Consider the following 6698-nt stretch of genomic DNA (forward strand, 5'->3'; position numbering starts at 1 on the left):
TTTGCAATACGATAGAAGGGTGGATGAAAATCACATCTTGTAACCTTAAACTTAGCTTAATTGGATTGGATCCAATCCGCCAATTGAAGGCCTTTTTTGAAATGATAACTTCGTATACTAAGTTTAGATCGTATGCACGAAGAAGAAAGAAGGATACTGAACATCTTTATCTCTATTGTCTATCTATAGCTCCGCGAATTATTAGGGACGTAGAAAGAAGATAAACGAAACCAGCTACTACGGGATACCGTTCTTGTCATATCCGGAGTAATGCAGCCGATGGCCGATGATCTGCGAGCACTGGGCAACGGTTAGTCTGTCTGACAACTGAATTAACGGAGTGCTAAAGAGTAGCCTCTTTTACCGGCTTAACAAATTAACACCCCAAATGAGTCAAATGCTGCGTCGAAACAAACACCGCTCGGCCCATCAATCACGGTCTCGTGTGTTGAGAAACGACCAGTCGTGACCATAGTGCAGTCACAAAAAAAGCAGAGACATACGCACCCGTGCATGGACAAGCACGCAGCGCTTGCCCTCCGCACTTCAGGCAGGTCGCCCGCTCTTGCGGTTCTTGTCACACGAGGGTTATGGTCACGGAACCCTTGATGAGCCTTTCCGAGCCCGATCCGGGCGGCCATGTTTGGCGATATTGGCCACCACTCGGCATCTCGCCGGTCATCGGACAGTGCGTGCGTCTCACCTTTCGACCGTGTGGCCGATTGGGGCGAAGGTTGTCGGCACTCCCCCCGTCACTCCACAGCGCCCCGTTGGCGCGATGCAGTATTGATGCACTGCTGCGTCGATGCAGTTTTTAGAGTTTAGTATTCCGCGAGCGTGAGCTTCACGCAGCCTTCGAACAGAGCACTGACCGTGGTGGCTCGCCTCGCCGAGAGTCTCTGGTCGGTCATTTTGCGTGCGGTATCGAACGAATCGTAAATCACAGCGCACGCCGCCACCGTTTCTGTGACGTTAATTAATGCCACCGAGTGCGGCTGCTGGTTCTTGAGCCACCGCCGAAGGTGTGAGGCTCGGACACAGTTTGGTCATGAAACTCGATTAGCGATAGGGCCGTCTCAGCATCCACTCGTGCACCTTGCCAGCCCCTGGGGGTTGCCCTCACGTGCCGGGTAATAATCGGCTTTGATGAATCGTGGAATCGGAATCGATGACCCTGTGTCTCCGTCAGTCTTGGGGTTGGCACCACACCGAAAACTTCCAACAACCCGATGGTGGCGATGGTCTGGGTTGGCTTACCATATGTGGCCGTTGTTGACGAGACCATTGACGCGTCTTCTCGGTTTCGACGGATTGTTTGGGGTGTGCGTAAATTACACGAAGATGATCACTGTTTATCGTTAGTGCGTTGTTTTGGTCGGCCCCTAAACCCATCGGCTAAGTTCGGCAGATGGATAAACCATCCGGTTTTGGTCCGAATCGGTTCGTATTGGTTTTTCCGTTTGTTTTTTCCCCGGTCAGACCACAACTTAATCTGGAAATCACTGCCCGCCGAGGTCTGATGTTGATGCCGTTTTTAGACGAAACTGTTAATGAATACTTCACGCGGTTCCTTCCCAAATCGGACCTCGATGGGAGAACAGTGTGGAGCTGTGTTTTCAAATTAGCTGTTTTCTGTGTACATATAGAAAAACTATAAGTTTGTTTTTAAGCGCAAGTAAATATTATAATGTACCGTGAAGTACTTCTTCTTGGTCTACGAAGAGCACATTAGACACAGCGGCGTTTGGAATCGGGAATAAACCACTGCGCATAACGTTGATGGAATATGACCATTTTGATATCAAAACACAGGTATTTTATTGAACTGTTGGGAGTAAATAAGAAACAACTTGTTAAGAGGTATCTCTGCAAACTTTTCTGCGGAAACCTCGCATCACTGTTCGGACACCTTGATGATCAATCAACGTTTTTCCCACCATTTCTTCCTCTCTGTAGTATCCGTTGTCACTTTTCCACACGTTTTCCTCCTCCATTGGCCTTCCAATGCTTTTCGATTGGTCGAAGACTGACCTAAAATTAATAGAACTTTTTGAGTGCTTTTGTGTCCGGAACCTCGCCTTGTTTAGCCAATTTTTCATATACATTTTTGAATCTAACTGTCATCACTTGGCGGATGCTTCCTGTGGTTCTTGTTTAAAATATTGTTTACAGCTTTATTGAATCGAATATTTCTAATAATGCCCTTAAATCAAACTTATGACAATATTACACAAGGCTAGCTTCGCCAAATTAGTCGATTTTGCTAATAACTATCCTGTTCATACCGAATTGGCCTTCTCCTTTCGGTTTCAATCTATTACTACCGTTTCAAATTTTTATTAATATAATGAACTAATGATTGAATATGTAATTGACGTAATCTTTAGACGTATTATACCAAAATTTCGAAAAATACGGCCGTAGATTCTAGAATTAACACAACGCCAAAATCAAATGGTGATTTTTCGTAAGACTAACTAACCAACTAACCAAATAATCCCAGCATCGTTGCCATAATGTTATTGTACCCGATTTGGAATGGCCCAGCCCTGTATATGAATCCGTAACGGACCAAGTAACCTTCAGCGTAGACGAACGAATCATATTTGTCAGCACCTATCGTCACCAACCTGCTGTTGGTTTTCGTCGCTCAAGGAAGCGATTTCGTTGTTATCATTCAATCAAAACATCTTCCCAAACCGTAGGTCATGAAAAAACGGGGCACTCGGCGGCGTTCGTGGCGACGGAACGCCGCTAAACAAACACACTCCGAGCTCACGGAGCTGCTAACTACGCCGATGCTCGCGTAAATTGTGCGTCTGGGTGGCGCAATAGATGCGTGTGCGCGTGCGCACATGTTCACATGTTCAGCCGGCCGAGGTGCGCTGGCGGAGGCGGATTTCAAGATCATTTTGACTGATTGCTGCGACGCGCCGTAAAGTGTGGTGGGCGTCGAGAAGGCGTTTCCATGATGGATTGCGCTAATCCCTTGATAACGATCAACTGCCGGCCGCAGCAGCAACAACAACTCGAGCACCACCAGAGCCCGAAACGGGAGCATACGTCTGTAGAGGCGTAGAGTGTACAGGACAACGGGACGATGATCTTTATCGCTGCTTCACAAACACCGTGCGATTCCGAGAAGGCGCACTCGCAGTACCTCACGTGAGGTGTAAGTTCACCATCCATACTCCTTGGTGCTGCCGGCTAGTCACGGCCAGCTTGATCGGGGTGACAAATGACGCCAACCTGGACGGAGGTGTTGTTGCGCGTGGCGCCAAAGCATGATCCAGTTACCCGGCACGAGATGCGATCGTTTCTGATGCCTCCGAAGCCTGAAGCGTGTCGAGGAAAACGTGCTCATTTGAGGACGTTCCTTGCGTAAATATTGCGACCCGATCGGTTCCCCAGGAATGATCTGTAGCAAGGCAAAATGGCAAATCAAAATGAAAAATAGAATTTTTTGTACATTCTGCTTTCGTGAGTAAGTGACTGTATATCGAAATTGGCAGCATTGAAAGTGCGTTCGCAGATAGAATTATTTTATTACATAAAATATTATCCATTTTGTTGCTCCATAAAACGGTTAGAGTAGACGAAGTAGTATTATATACCATTTTACCACAGAACTTCTCGATAGACGTAACACGAACCGCTAGGAAATGCTCCAGACAAGCCAGTTACAGAGCCAGTCTAATTAGTAGTGACTTCACTTGTTCCCTGACTTTCCCGGCTCTAAATAGGAATGAAGCGTGTTTTGAAAATTTTTAAATTGTAATATGTTTTTATGATAAAAAAAAACCTCCGGTTTGTTGTTGCAACCTATAGCAAGCTTAATTATTCTGTAGTAATAATTTCAACAATGTTCGTTACAAAATACTCACATTAAGAGCAATGCAACCGGTCCATTGCACCAGCATTACTTTGAACGATTGCCCACACAAACAATGGATCTTCCTGATACTTTATTCGTTGGATGTTGTATCCTTTAATGCCCGAACGAGCCATTTAATTCCTGCTGGTGCAAAACAATAGCGAACGGGATTTTACAATTATCCCGTGTTCTCCGGATGTTGGTTTGCATACTTTCTTTGTGTCGCATCGGAAATGGTGAGCTTTTCCCGCCGTGGCTATTTCGCCCAGAACAATATGGTTTTTCGTTGCATTACATGGCTACCTTTCGGGTGCACCGGGATAAAATCGAAGCAATGTGGGTCCGCGCTCGGCACTACCGGGGGTGTGTAGTGTTTCATTGTAAGCCGAGCTCCGACGGACTAGACCAGGACGTGTCTCGCAGGAGAAACAGTTATTTATGAGACTGTCAAAACTCGTTTCTCGGGAACTTAGCTTCGGGTGAGGAATTTAGAGACAAAGTCTCCAGTCCCGAGAGATGGTCAAAATGCCAAACGGAATGTGAGCCAGAACTATCCTTAGCCCAGATAACTGCGGAGTACCGAGCATGTTGTTCGATATTCGTCCGCCCAAATTCCAAACCCGGGGTCGGGGCCAAGTTTTCTCATCTTTCACGAAACGATTCGCTCGCCACTCGGACGGGCTTTGTGACCGAAACCAGTTATGCTGCCCAGGCCCAGTGACACTTCTTTGATGGTTGCGACACATTGCTTAACTATCCTTTTATTTCGCTTGCTATCCCCACAGACAACAGCCAGAACCGATGGTCGGCTAGTAAAGGCGGTGCACGTACTCAACCGGCAGACACAACCGATTTTTGGATCCTCTGTACGCTGGCCGAAGGTGTGAGTGCGCACCGATCAGCGACCACCGCCAGTTTATGATTTATGGTGCCAATCGTTCGACGGCATCATCGTCAGCATCGTCGTCATCCCAGCAAAGGCCCACAGGACCATCACAGCAGCAGCCGCCGGGATTATCGCCAATTGCGGAGCGTTCGATGAAGTGTAAGTGTTCCTTTGGTGCATTCTCGAGCCCATTACCTGTTCGTATCCGTACCCCGGGTCATTATCGCTCACGACCAGCGACGCAATTTCTCGAGGGACGTGCTGCTCGAGCGGAGATTTTGTGCCATGTCCTTCGGAGATGGAGTGTCACCCCGTCGCAACGCACTGCGACGGGGAGCAGATTTACGAGACCTCAGGAGACACCTTGGGTTTCCGCCGGCCGAGCATTTCATGGTCGCGCGAAAATCCGGTACAGGACCCTACCGTGGAAACCTTGCCGTTGCGACCCACACAGTCGTTTGTCAAACGCGACGGCAGAAAGAACGCGCCAAGCAGGAAGACGGGAAACGCAGTTGAGGTCCACATTACTTCGAACGTCGCAACGTCGTGCGACCGTGAGTCGCGAAGATCATTCCGCTTGAGGTGATCGCCGAGGTGTTTACTGGCTCGTTTGAGGCTTTGGGCGATTAGTGGACCGCAATCGGTTATGGTTAATTGCCCGGGACGAAGCTCCCCAGAGGTCACCACTAGGGGGGACCGCAGCGGGACAAGCAATTTGCTCTTCAATTGCTACTACCTCCAAAAAGATGGCGTCCCGCTCAGCGGAAATTGTTCAATCAACCTGCTGCTTAGCTCTCCGTGCCGGGGACGAGGTTGGTTGGTTGGCAGCCGCGTGTCTCGCCCGCCATGAGTCAGATTCCGAACGGTGGATGATTGATCCGCAACCGAGCGAAATCTTCCCGCTGCCACTGGGCCGGATATTTCTGCATTCGGTCGGAAAATGTGGGACTTTGTTTATTTTTATACGCGATGGTAATTTGCTGTCGCATGGAAAGAGCTCGAAAAAAGCTTGTAAGTCGCAACATTTACACAGGGCCGTGCGGCCGACCATAGCAATGCTACGATTATTGCACATGTAAATAAGCGAAATAAACTTTAAAACGCACGAGCTGCGCCCAGCCGCATCGTCCCCGGACAGCATGGACGATTTGGGGCGAAGGTGTACATAGAAATCGTAAACATTTCGCCAAACCGACCGACGGACGGACAACAAGTGTCCGTTCAGGTGAAGAGTGACATGATAAAATTTTTATTACCGCCACCCCGGACGGGGTGGGCACAGTGTGGAGCATCTTGAGTTCCCGTTTGGAAGACACGACCGTGAGGCCGTCTTATCGGCCAGCGGAATCGGTTGTTGTTAACGTTTTCAATTACATGCTTGTGCGCTCGCGGGTTTGAACGGCTTTCGGTTGCAGCGCAAGTGGGTTGTAGTATGACGACTGCCTTCAACGGCCTATTGATAAGCCCGAGGCCGGCCTCAATCCAGATGTACTGATGAAGCATATTGCGATCCGTTTCCTTCCCTCATCACAGCCAAGGTGCAGACGAGCTTCCGACAGAATGCATCCTCGATCGGGCGCTGGGGTCGATCGACGACGAATCCGGTAACGATCCCGGGCAGCACGGCCAGTGGAACCGGGTACGGGTACACGCTCACCGGCAGTCCTAGTCCCCCGCATAGCCCCCCCTTGAACATGCCCCCACCCATACCGCCCCGGCCCGTCATTCGACAGTCCAGCTTCACCAAGATTGGCTACATGATCAACACGGCAGTTAACGGCACTAAGAAGCAATTCAGTAGCGCCGGCAGCAGCAGCACTAGCGGTAAGTTCGATGTCATATTAAATGCTTAAGTAGTACCGCATAGTGGTCACCATTTTAGTGTTGTATTCTGTCGGTTTTTTTCACAAACTTTTCAAATAAATCGCCTACCGGTAC

Source organism: Anopheles bellator, chromosome 2 (assembly GCF_943735745.2).
Source record: "Anopheles bellator chromosome 2, idAnoBellAS_SP24_06.2, whole genome shotgun sequence".
Taxonomy (NCBI): Eukaryota; Metazoa; Arthropoda; class Insecta; order Diptera; family Culicidae; genus Anopheles; species Anopheles bellator.